The 13,192-nt window shown below is 43.7% G+C and overlaps 1 protein-coding gene across 24 annotated transcripts in view; it reads right to left on the minus strand.

The window, feature by feature from the left end:
- Positions 1 to 13,192, minus strand: part of LOC126278218 (CUGBP Elav-like family member 2) — a 2,351,537-nt gene that overhangs the window by 1,199,015 nt on the left and 1,139,330 nt on the right. The gene's annotated exons all lie outside the window — the stretch shown is intronic.

Genomic DNA, 13,192 nt, shown 5'->3' on the forward strand with positions numbered 1-13,192 from the left:
AGCAATACTCGTCCGAAATCTTGTGAATATTCATCCACTTGACGTGGTTTGTAGCTCGAGAACATGTAATTAATTCATGTCGTCGTAAGGCCATACACTTTTATTTGCTTTTTTGTTTCGTAACTGTGTTCTGCACTGCTGCCAGGACACCTGCTGCAGCGTCGGTGATCGTTGTTTTAGAGTGTCTGCCTCCGAGCAGGGCAGAAGGGGCACTAGCTCTGTACCAGACATTTTGTGGTGCGCAGTTTCGCGGCGGCGTTATTATGGCCGCCGGCGACAGGTTGGCAGCCCTGGCAGCGCGCGTTGGCAGCCCTGGCGCACTTTGTGCCCAGCGGAGCGCGGCGAGCCGGCCGTGCCGTGCTGTGCTGTGCTGTGCTGTGCTGTTTGCTGTGCTTATCTGGCGAGGCCGCCGTTGATAAAGCAGAACAGCGGGCCACCTGTCCTCCGCTCCAGATACCTACCCGCCCCTTCTCCCCCTCACCTCTTTTCACTCTCTTCCTATCCCTATCTCTCTCTCTCTCTCTCTCTCTCTCTCTCTCTCTCTCTCTCTCTTTACCTTCTACCTCTTTCAATCTCTCTCCACATCTCCGCTAGGGGCACATGGCTAATAAAGCGTCCGTGCGTTACACACTTTTGTGCTTCGTTGTCCGTACTGGAATGAGCATTTTACGACATTCTCGCAGCCTAAATACCCATTTCCTCGGTTTCAGGTATAGAAATAACTTTCTTTTAGTACATTAAGCTCATCCATTATGGATATTTTAGAACCCGTGACTGTTAATTGAATGTAAATACAGTAAGTGTACATAAAACTGCGAAGAGTCATTTTGCCTCTATTACATGAGTGAGTTGTTTCGCTAGACCGTACATATCAACTTCCTAGCTTATCTTTGCTGCAGGTCTTGTTTTGATTTCTGGACTATTTAGTTTGTCTTCTTCGGTGAAGGAATTTCAGAAAATGGTATTTAGTAATTGCGCTTTAGTGGCTTTGACATTGGTAATCCATGGGGCTGTTTAAAGTGACAACATACAACTTTTCTTATTCCTAAAAGTGTCTCACCTAGTAAGCTCTAAAACGTCCCATGGTCTGAGGAAACGGGGAGATGGTGCGACTTAAGCAGTGTTGACACCGGAGAAAGCCACGTCACAGACAATAAAAAAGACAAACAATCCAAGTACCCAATGAAGACATTCATTCCCAGTACGGACGCAGCTCTCCGCATTGCACCTAGCAATATCGCTGATGACAACATAGAGCTGGTTCACGATAACGGGATAACACATTTTTGCATTCGTTTCTTCCATAAGGTGAATATTAGAAGAAATATAAATTAGTTATACAAAACTGCAACCAGTCAGTTTTTTTAATAATTATGTTTGATTCCGTGAACCGGTTTTCGAACCTTTTCAGGTTCCTCTTCGGACTGTTTCTGGAGATTACATCATTATTTCTAGCTTAATGCTCGGTGCTGGCTCTATGAAAAGAAGATGGAACACGCTTTAATGTGTATCGCCATTACTATTCTTTGTCTGTCGATATGGATGCAAGATTTAGTTTTGTACTTACTGCAACAGTATGGAGGGGCTTTTTTCCGTTAGTGTGCATCTGTCTGCTTCCAATTTGATGGCCAGTTGGTACATCACTTGACACACTTTTACACAATCTGTACTCATTTTACACCGTGACGGCGAAACTTTGCCAGCATCCAGCATGTTTTACACGACTGTTGTTTATAACAAAGATCTTGACAAAAATATATGACATGCGCCTACTTTGCACAGAGATGTAACTTGTATTCTTTTGCATGTATTAAAGTCGGTGTAAGCGCAAATATTTTAATCATACTGGTGACAAAATGAGACAGTGAATGGAGGAGGACATGAGTAGTGAGAGGGGGGAGGAGAAGATAGTGGGGGTGAGGAGGAGACCGAGGTGGCAGGAGGAGATGGACTGAGAGGCAGAGGAGGAGATGGATTGAGGGGGAGGGAGCAGACTGACAAGGGGGTGGGGAGCAGGTGGACAGAGAGAACGGAGTGAAGCAGATGGGCAGAGAGAGGGAGGGGTAGGAGGTGGACAGGGTGAGAGACAGGAGGATTTGGACACAGAGTGGATGGGGTGGAGGAGATAGACGGAGAGGGGGCAGAGGAAGTGGACAGATTGATGGTAGGACGAGATAGAACAGTAGTATTGAAATAAATACAGGCAACACACGGCACTCAACTAGTTTTGTTTATAAAACTAAGTTAAAAATCCCACACGTGTTGATAGTCATGCCTGTCAGCAAGTGTGAAAAAAGACTGCGGCCCCATACAACCCAACAACATATGGCATTCTTTTTAAAATTTATGTGGTGGTTTAACGTTATGATAACGTAGGAAAACTGTGATATTTAATACGAAGCAAACGCAAACCACCTGCTTTAAAGTGCATTTCAAAAAATTATCTAAATGTTGTAAAAATTATTATTGTCAGAATACCTTTATAAGAACGACAATAAACCGCTCTGTATGTCAGGACATTTCTCTGGACGAAACGGGCAGAAAAGAAGTAAATTTAATTGCTATGACACGAACGCGGTTTGTTTCTCACAAATACGATTGTTTTAAATGCTCACAAAACATTATTTGGGCACGTAGCTCTTGTTGACGTTCTCGTCTACAATCGGAATTTCATTGGAGGTCTAGAAGCGGCTACATTCAGGGAGGGTGCCGCTAGAGTTTAGTGACCTCAGCCATGGAATAAGAAAACATAAAAACAAATTCCAAAAATATATGTATATGCTGACATTCCGCTGATTTCAGATAATCCGCGCTCAGTGTTGCAATTCAGTTTAATTTTAGCGAGGTATTGTGGGGACTCGCATTGAAATCCTCCCGTTCCGAAGGGATCGCCGTTGTACCAGATCCATACACTGCGGTATCATGAGGAAATATCGCTGCCAATTGTGGTGAACGCAGTAACAGTCACAAGCACTTACTGATATCACGTTCTCGTTTCATGATTAGATAATGTCACCTTAAATCTGCATCACACACACACACACATATATATATATATGTATAACTTAAGCCAGAATCACCAGGCCAGCAAAGAACATGTAGCAAAGACATTCAAAGATCTTATTTAAGTCAAACGGAAGCGATTGAGCAACACATATCGCATCATACGTGTTAGAAATTAAGTTTTAGTCACAGAGAAGCAAAATCTGCGCAGCACTTCTAAACATCGAATCATGCTTGTTAAGCATGTAAACAAAAAATACGGAGATAATAAAAGCGCACAAGATTTAGTGTCCAATCTTTCTGCGATGGGGTTCATAGCCATATAACATTTTTAAGAGGCGCTATCACAGGCTTTGACTGTTAAATTCAAAATAAATTTTAACAGTCAAAGGCATCGATGACACGTTCTGAAAAGATGCTGTGTGTTTGAAGTTTGTTTGACGGAAGATTTCTCACTAATATTAATGACTAATGGGTATCGCTAAGGATGAACGTATGTAAACATGGTATAATTATTATTAAACATTTTATTTCATATAAAATCAATCTTGAATGCGCAAAGATAGCCCTTACGAAATTAGCAACAATTTATGTCGAAGAAATTTCAAACTTCAATAATTTATCGAAAACTACATCCAGTGCGTTGTGTGTTGCGTTTCATCCCGAATTATTTTTACAGTGGTATATATATTTTTACAGTGGTTGGCGGATGTCGGGAACTGCGCACTTGCAAATTCAATCCAAGTATTCTACTTCACGGTTTCGACACATGCCAATAAAGGGGATCACATCTCGCAGACTAATTGTCCGATCCGCGTGGAGCAAATCTTATTCCGATGATGAAACTTCGTGTTTCAACCGATCCTGTGAGCGGAATGTGTACTTTATAACTCAACGAAGCAACAGCTCTAAGAATTTTTTTTTAATTTCACGACAGACGAGGAGTAGGTACAAACAGAATCAATTTAAAATGTGCACCTCATAAAATAAGAATAACGAGTGATACTGAAGTGTAGCGTACATTGGTTCGTTACGTAGTGATAATGTAGTTATGATTTCTTCTGTTTGTTACCCAAATAACCTCTGTCTCGGTGAAAATATCTTCACAGTAGTCAAAACTCCTATCATATGTAATCAGCAAACATGCGACAGAACAAAAAAACTAATGCAACAACCCTGAGACGAAACACATTCTCTCTTATCACAATGTATTCAATACGTTCTGCCAGTTTACAGTAAAGGATGTAACGAAGAATCGGAGAAGAAAGGGATATGTGGAAAACACTGACAAGGAGAAGGGACAGAATGGTAGGACATATGTTAAGACATGAGGAAATGACTTCCATGGTACTAGAGAGAGCTGTAGAGGGCAAAAACTGTAGAGGAAGACAGAGATTGAAATACATCCGGCAAATAATTTGGGCTGTAGCTTGCAAGTGCTACTCTGAGATGAAGAGGTTGGCACAGGAGAGCAATTCGTGGTGGGTCGCATCAAACCAGTCAGAAGACTGATGACCCAGAATAAGAAGTTACTAATACAGAACTGGTTCGCTATAGGTACTGTTCAGAATGTCAACCACCATGATCACAGCAGAGTGTACACTGGCACACAGTCGCCTTCCTTAAGTTCTGTAACACATTTGTCCAAAGGAGATCCCTGACAGCTGGTAGCGGCGTTATCAAGATTTATGCTGCCATCGAATGCAGTAGTCATCTACAGAGCTGCGACCAACACCGACACGTTGCCATGGAGACGTATACAAAATCGCGTTACGTGATTGCTTGAGCCCGCGGAAACTGTAATGGAATTTTTTCCGCCGACTCTGCTGCAGTTTCGCAGCCCCGAGAACTCTAGCGACCATGTCTACGTAAGCATCAACCAGAGTCTCGTAACCAGACACTACAAATGTTCAGTGGTGTCGTGTCTGATGACTGAGCTGGCCATGGAACAGTATCACCGCAACCAATCCATTGTCGTCAAGACGAAATGTGCACTGTGTAATCAAAAGTCTCCGCGCACCTATTAGAGATAGTTTTTATAGGATATATCCTCCCTTCGTCTTCACGACAGTTTGAACTTCGTTGGGGATAATTTCAATGAGATGTCTGAATGTACGTGCAAAAATGGCAGCCCATTTTTCCTCACCAACTGAAACCAGTAATGATGCCGAACGTTGGAATCTGGAGTAAAGTTGTCGTTTTAACTGATGCAAGAGGTGTTAGTGTTGGTTCAGGTCGGGACGAACTGCTGCCCCATCCATTTCAGGGAAGTTATTGTTCTGAAATCACCGCTTCACAAAATGCCTAGTAGCATTTAATGCTGCTTTGTGAGCGCATGCTCAATCTGACTGACATAAACAGTCATCGTGTCCAAATTGGGTGTCGTGTACTGTTCACAGTACAGAATGCTGTAAAATGGTTTCGTATGCTTCCTCATTTAAGCGATTCCTTAAGTAAAGTAAGAGGACCAAGGCGTAGCCACGAAAAACAACTGCATACCACAAGACTACCTCCTCTGTACTTCAATGTTGGCGCTATGCATGATAGCAGGTAAGGTTTTCCAGGCGTCCGCCAAACCCAAACCCTTCTTCCCCAATGCCACAGGGTAAAGCGTAATTCAGAAGTCCCCTGTCTAATACCATCGCTCTCAATATCTCCCCCCCCCCCAACCTCCCCCTCATGGGACGTCATGCGTGGCTTAGCGTTGCCCACTGAAATGAGTGGATTACGAGCAGCTGCTTGACCACTGCACGCGTTTCTTTTGAAATCCTTAACCATTTTCATTGTGCTACCTGGACTGCTGATCGCAACGATTCCTTCAGCTGACTTCATGTCATTTTTATAACCACCCTCTCCTTGAATGTTCCTGTCCATCAGTCCTGGTTTATCTGTGGCTGTTGCTTCGCGTTTCCACTTCAAGAGTGGATTTGAAGAGTTCAGACGCCCCTGATGATGATGTTTGGTTTCTTGGGCGCTCAACTGCGCAGTCGTCAGCGCCCGTACGAAGTCCCAACTTTTTTACACAGTCCAATTTTTGTACACAGCCCAACCTAGCCACTGTCACGAAAGATAATGAGATGATGATAATGAAATGATGAGGACAACACAAACACCCAATCCCCGGGCAGCAAAAATCCCAAACCCGGCCGGAAATCGAACCCGTTAGCCCGTGATCCAGAGGCAGCAACGCTAGCCACTAGACCACGAGCTACGGACAAACACCCCTGATGGATTTGCTAATCAGGTGACATCCAAAGACTAGTCCTCCTTCGAAGTCACTGAGTTCTCCTTTCACTGCTTCGTTACTGACAACACAATACTCGTTGCCCCTTTTTATACTGACGGGTGCACCTTTCGTGAAATCTAGTGCTCAGTTCCGCATTATACAGGGGTGTCCGGATACTTCTGCTCATATAATTTAGTTACTCTGTAACGAGTCACCCAAGATCAGCCTTCCCTCAAACCAAGATACTCAGAAAGTATCTCTCAACAATCTGCGAAATTCTGTGGCTGGGCTTGAGGTTTATTCCGTATAGGCAGCCAAGTAGAGCGTATTCGGACGACTTACGTGGCATCTGACGGGTCCGAGTCAAATATGCGTATGGGTTTCATTCCCTGTGTGATGCAGCATGCAAGAGAAGCGAAAATAGAATCCATGGATACGCAAACGATACTAATATGAACAAGAGCATCTAACGTGGTCGGCAGTTAGAAAGATTGGGTTAAATATCCAGTCGACATCGTGATCATTAGAAATGAATCACAAGCTCGAATTGTGTCAAAGATAGAGAACGAAATCGAGAGTGCCCTTTCACAGGAACCATTGCGGCATTTACCTGGAGCGATTAAGGTAAATCACGGAAAACCTAAATCTGGATGGCCGGATGCGGATTTGAGAGTTTTTATTTTTTTTTATTTTTACCTGTGATGAGTAGCATAGCATCCCTATGTATCATACAAATGTCACTTTGCACATGCATTATGTACACGAGCGATCTGTACTGATTTATAGTTTCTGTTTTTCTCCTTGCCCACTTGATGTGAATAATGAAGAAAGAAACCTACCAGATTTTTTTTTAAAATGTGACCAACGCTCTCAGTGGCAACGGTTACGTTATGGACAGAGAAATCTAATGACCACAATTAGAGGCTTTGGAATAGCAGCAAAGACTGAAACTTCACGATATTTTCTATATTTACTAGTGATATTCTGAAACATTTATCAAATAGCTGTACAGCTACTAAGCATTTTTAGTTTAAATAATGTATTCCGCGACAGAGGCGGCATTTTAATCGATGCTGTCATCAACTGGGTTGAAGTAAGGGCCGATTCAAGAAGAAAGGAAGAAGTGTTTAACGTCCCGTGGACATCGAGATCATTACAGATGGAGCAGAAGCTCACATGGTGTGAAGAGTGGAGGAGAAAATCGGCCGTGTCCTTTCAAAGGAACCATCGCGCCATTTGCGTGGAGCGATTTAGCGAAATCACAGAAAACCTAAATCTGCAGGGCCGGAGGCGCTTCTGTATCGTCGTCCTCCCAAATCTCCAATGTTTAACCACTGCACCACCTCGCTGGGTAAGTCCCGATGCATGCGAGACGACGTGTTGTTCTTGTAACGTGTTTCTCTGTCATTCACCACGTAGTACCCGAGCTGTCTAGACGCACGCGGAAGGGGATATGCAGCTAGTCGAACACAAGATTTATTCCCAGCAGTTCTGCCTTCCTCAGCGACCGAGCTGCGTTATCAACGGCTGCAGCTCGCGTCCTGCAGCGGTCTCAGTGTTTTATAGCCTGGTGCTACGCTGCGGAATGTCATACGTGTACGTCAAAGAAACGGTGGCAAAAGTCACGCATGGAATCGCTAGCGATCTTTAGTTGCGCGCTGTGCAAAAAGGAAGGGTCCTCTGGCGCCGTAAATAACTGGAACGACGCTGTAACGGCAGGGAACGGAAGAGCGAAGACAACCTCTAGCGCGCGCTCGCACACACACACACACACACACACACACACACAGAAACTCTTTCAGACACTGGCTGCAGCAGTGGTACACACTTGTGACTTAAGTGTAAGTTCACTGAACGCAATCCTCGCTTCCGGGCGCCACTGCAAACGAGTGTCGTAATAATTTACGCAGTACACGAGGCCGAGCATCTTTTGTAGTTGACCCTCGTTAAATAGGTGGTGGGCAGCATTCTGGGCCGACGCAAGCGAACTGCGCGCCTTACGTAACCGCAGGTTGGCTGCGACGCCGCAGTGGGCACAGCAGTTTCGCGTCGCTGTCCACACATTCTGTCGTCTGTGCGCTGCAGCCTTTCATTCACGCCGCATGTCGTTCTGGCTGTGAGTCCACAGTGGATGTTTACGCCTCCTGTGGAGTCATCGGACAGACTGAGACACGTAAAACACACTACGACAGCTCTTGACGAGACCCAAAAATGCTCCAAGAAAAACTGGATCAGGTTTGTACAGAAGGGCAAGCCATATCATTCTGTGTAGCTGGACGGATGGAACACATACAACAGTCAATGCAAATGGAAACATCCTGTTTATTTCATAAATCAAACGCATTTTTCTTGCTGAAATAGTAACATCTCGGTTATCTTTATTGCATTTTCTTGAAAAATACAAAGTTTATTTTTTCACATATGCAAAAATTGTCAAGACAGGCAAACGTAACGAAAAGTAACATGACATTCATGTAAAAATTACTGAATGAAGTGTTTAGATCTTTACGTAAAATATCTTGAAACAAAATTGTGTGTGCCAGCCGGTGTGGCCGTGCGGTTAAAGGCGCTTCAGTCTGGAACCGCGTGACCGCTACGGTCGCAGGTTCGAATCCTGCCTCGGGCATGGATGTGTGTGATGTCCTTAGGTTAGTTAGGTTTAGGTTGTTCTAAGTTCTAGGGGACTGATGACCATAGATGTTAAGTCCCATAGTGCTCAGAGCCAAAACTGTGTGTTATAAAACAAAATTTATAAAAGTAGTATTTAAATACCTGATGATGAAAATGCCACATCTACAATACTGACAATTTATGAGGTATGTCCTCTTTTTCACAAAATATTCACACGACAACTGAAATTTGAGTCGATTCTCGAAGTAATCTCCCTGTAGCGGCACACATTTTTCGCGACGTCAGCGCCATCGTTCCATGACTGCTGCGGACGATTATTTAGCAGTTTGGTTTGACTACTGGGAAATCGTTAATGCAGTAGCGGTAAGGCCAGTGAATGTGCGATCATCGTTTTAAACAGCCAACAGTCGCTACGAGTAGGGAGCATGAGAAATCCCTCCACTGGCTGGACCGTGTCGTCAGAGCGGTTGGTGCGAGGCCGAGATTGACTTGATCTGTTGTCACACAATGTTTACCGTCTTAGTGCTGTCGCACCCAGGGACGCACGTTAGACACTTCCGTGACACCACCACCATATACCTCACTCAGCCGGCGATGAATTTTAATAGGTGTCACACCGCGAAAATGGAGAGAACGAGGGAGCAGACGATAAAAAGTGTTCTCGTAATGTAAACGTCGCCATTTTAAGTGTCAAAATTTTTTGCCACTCTCACCATTCACTACTGTGTCCAGTGCAGTGCTGCATTCACAAAGAAAGCAAGCGTGTTTTAAAACAAACTGCATGTGTCCAGTCCTGACAAAGAAAATCAGATGTGTTACTATTTTTATGCACCTCGTAGCAGCGGTAGTATAGTAGAAGTAGCAGTTTAGGTCACCCGTGGATCACTTTTACGAGGATACTGAATTATTAAAAGAAAAAAGAAGCATAATTTATATACAGAAGTAGTCCACGAAAGCAATTACCTCACATATATCCAGGCCAATTAAATACGTTGCAGTGTGATGTTCACCTCATTATAACAGAGAATGACTCCAGTTTTATGAGGTATACAAGAAATTTTTAACGTTTATATGCACTAAATTAGGATGCCGACTCTGTCTGATGAGCACCTCGTCCTGTGATTCTGATTCAGATTCACAGTTTACAATGAAATCATTTTACTGCAGCCAATATATTCATCACGAGAGAATTCAGCAATTTTGCTGATATTCAAAGATTTATTAAAGGGTGTTCCGAAACTATTCGTTCAAAATAATGCTGGACGCAGAGAACGTACAAGCAAATATATTTTGGTTAAGAATATGCTGTCTATACAGTCAACTTGAAATATTATTGATCATTTTTAGCGGTGTTGACGTAAGCTGCTGTGTCGGTTTCACTGACTGGAAATGTGTGCAGACACTCAAAACTGCTCTGTCTACGGATGGTTGGCTGCAGTGGCTGGATATACCAGTGTATGTAAGACAAATAATGTTCTGAGAGCCACATTCGTAAATCTATGGATCGGCCGGCCACATTACCTGACCACAAGTGTCTGGGTTTATTCCTCTGGGGGCGTATGAAGCGGCTGGTGCATCAGACCGTTGTGGAAACAGAAAAAGAACTCGTCGCTTGAATAGCCGTCGCTGCCTGGTACCGTTGCGGAAATGAAAGAAATTTTGGAAGGGATATCACAGCTAATGTTCTGACGATGTACTGGATACACACAGGCCAATGACCGCACATTCAAGCAGTTTTTGTCAATGCCACTGCTGTGATTGGCGTGCTGAACTACCTCTTGTGTAAATCGCCCTTAGCATCAGAAATTACCACCAGGAACCATACGTACCATAACTGATTTGGAGTTTTCTGTCTCCTGTCTTAATCTGAACCAGTAGTTTCGGATCATCCTGCGTATCGTTTAGTTCTATATCTCAATTGCATATTGGGTTGCTCAGCCAACTACAGGACTATGAAGATGATTGAACTGTAATCGAAGCTAGTCATATAGAAAAAAAAGTGCTGCTGAGACGCAAAAATAAACACTATGTAACTTTGTCAACATAATTTCAGTTGCATAACTAACATAATTAAGCGACACGAAACTGTGCAGTGAAAATGCGTTTAAAATTGGTGTTATTCCTTTCTTCGAAATGTTTAGCTGGAGATTTGCTGAAATACAATGTATTTTGGAAACATTCACTCTATTTGGAAAGACTGGATCTTCTACATAAATGAAGATTGAGACTTCGGTTGGGTTTTAACTTGCGCACCGAAACTGAAAATTTACCTTTGAGTCAGCTGTAAGATTCCGGTTCATGTGGTTGCCGCTAGGGATCTCCCAGCTGTAGCTAGCTCGCTCGTACATTACGAAAATGATTCAAATGTCTCTGAGTACTATGGGACTTAACATCTGAGGTCATCAGTCCCCTAGAACTTAGAATTACATAATCCTAACTATCCTAAGGACATCACACACATCCATGACCGAGGCAGGACTCGAATCTGCGACCGTAGTGGCCTCGCGGTTCAAGACTGAAGCGCCAACTACCGCTCGGCCACACCGGCCGGTCGCTCGTACATTACCCAAAGTGTGTCGGGTTTTGGTGTCGTTTTGCGTGCTTCATTTCAACATCTGCAGTTCAGTTAGAACGGTACGGCTTGATCATCGTCGAGAGTGCTACACTGTACCTCCTACAGCATGAAGGGGTACTCATCTCTTGCTGCATGACTGGTCTCCAGTGCCGCATGATCTCACGGTATGCGATTTTTGTTTCGTTTTGTTTTGTTTTTGTGCTGGCGTTTGTGAGAAATTCCGTCTGCATGCCTCGCTTTCCAACAACTTAGGGAGAACTGAGACGTCGCACAGCAAAAGCAGGGAATGCGATGCTCGCGTTAAATACGGGACGAATTACACTATGGCCTCGGTGTTTTGCATGCACACAGTTTAAGACATACTGAAAATTTATGGTAGGTAAACGAAGACTTTGATCCTAAAAGTGAGTGGAAAAAGTACCATAAGATTGTGTGTGTATGCTTGTAAAGGATATAGCCTTGTCAAATCGAATATTTATTTTGAAAGTGGAAACATTGCACACCTATGCGTAAACTAAAATTCACTTCAAGATTCTGTCTTTATTGATGTAGAAGACATAGTCTTATTAAATCTTTTTGCAACACTCTGCGTTTGAAGTTGACCGCCAGTGAAATCTTTAGATCTCTCAACAGAATAAAAACATGTCGTCTGAAAAAGTTACACCGATACCTAGGATCGGCCTTGTGGCCATTTTCAGTTTACAAGCGGCAGTCAAACGCAAAAGAGACAGAGGAAAAAAAGTAATTTAACTGTTTATTATTTCAAAAATAATCGCCGTGACTGTTAATACATTAATCCTATTGTGAGACAAGCCAGTCAGTGCTTTCATTAAAAAAAATGTTCCCGATTGCTTGCGAAACCTCTTCGTTCGAAGCGAATCGACCGGCACGAACGTCTGAATTGAGGGCTCCAGAACTATGGAAATCGCATGGGGAGAAATGGGGACTGTATGGGGGATGTGCAAGACCTTCTGCAGCGTATCTAAGACAACTTTTGCAGCATGAGGGCAGGCAGTATCTGGCAGTAGAATGGTGTCGCCCGTCAATATTCCAGGGAGTTCGCATCTGATGGCGTTCTTCAATTTTTGCAAGGTGTCCACAAACGGCTGTGCAGTAATTGTGGCGCCGTATTCCAGAAGTCCATGAGCAGCGGACCCTTGCAGTCCAAGGAGAGAGGTCATCATGACTTTCCCGCAGCTGCGGTGCCTGTTGCTTCGTCTACGCTGAAGGAATTTTGCCCTTACACATCCTCCAAACAGTCACGATATCTCCCCACGTAGTAATCAAATTTTTGGAGCCATGATGAAAGACATTCGTGCTGATTTACTTCGGACGAAGGGGTGGACGCCTGGGTACAATCATTATTTCTGAAATAATGAACAGTTTACTTACTTTTTAGGGTTCCATATCTCAGTTGTTAAAACCGAGCGAGGTGGCACAGTGATTAGCACACTGGACTCGCATTCGGAAGTACGACAGTTCAAACCCGCGGCCGGCCGTCCTTATTTACGTTTTCCGTGATGTCCCTAAATCGTTTGAGGCAAAGTAGGGGACTGTTCCTGTGAAAGGGCACGGCCGATTTCTTTCGCCATCGTTTTTAATCTGATCTTGTGCTCCGTCTCCAATGACCACGTTGTCGACGGGACGTTAAACACTAATCTCATCCTCAATCGGTGAAAACGAAACCCTTATTGTATGACTTTGTTGCCCGTCTGTCTGTCTGACTTTTCAGAAAAAATTTTCTCAGAAGCCAATAG

Source organism: Schistocerca gregaria, chromosome 6, assembly GCF_023897955.1.
Source record: "Schistocerca gregaria isolate iqSchGreg1 chromosome 6, iqSchGreg1.2, whole genome shotgun sequence".
Lineage (NCBI taxonomy): Eukaryota > Metazoa > Arthropoda > Insecta > Orthoptera > Acrididae > Schistocerca > Schistocerca gregaria.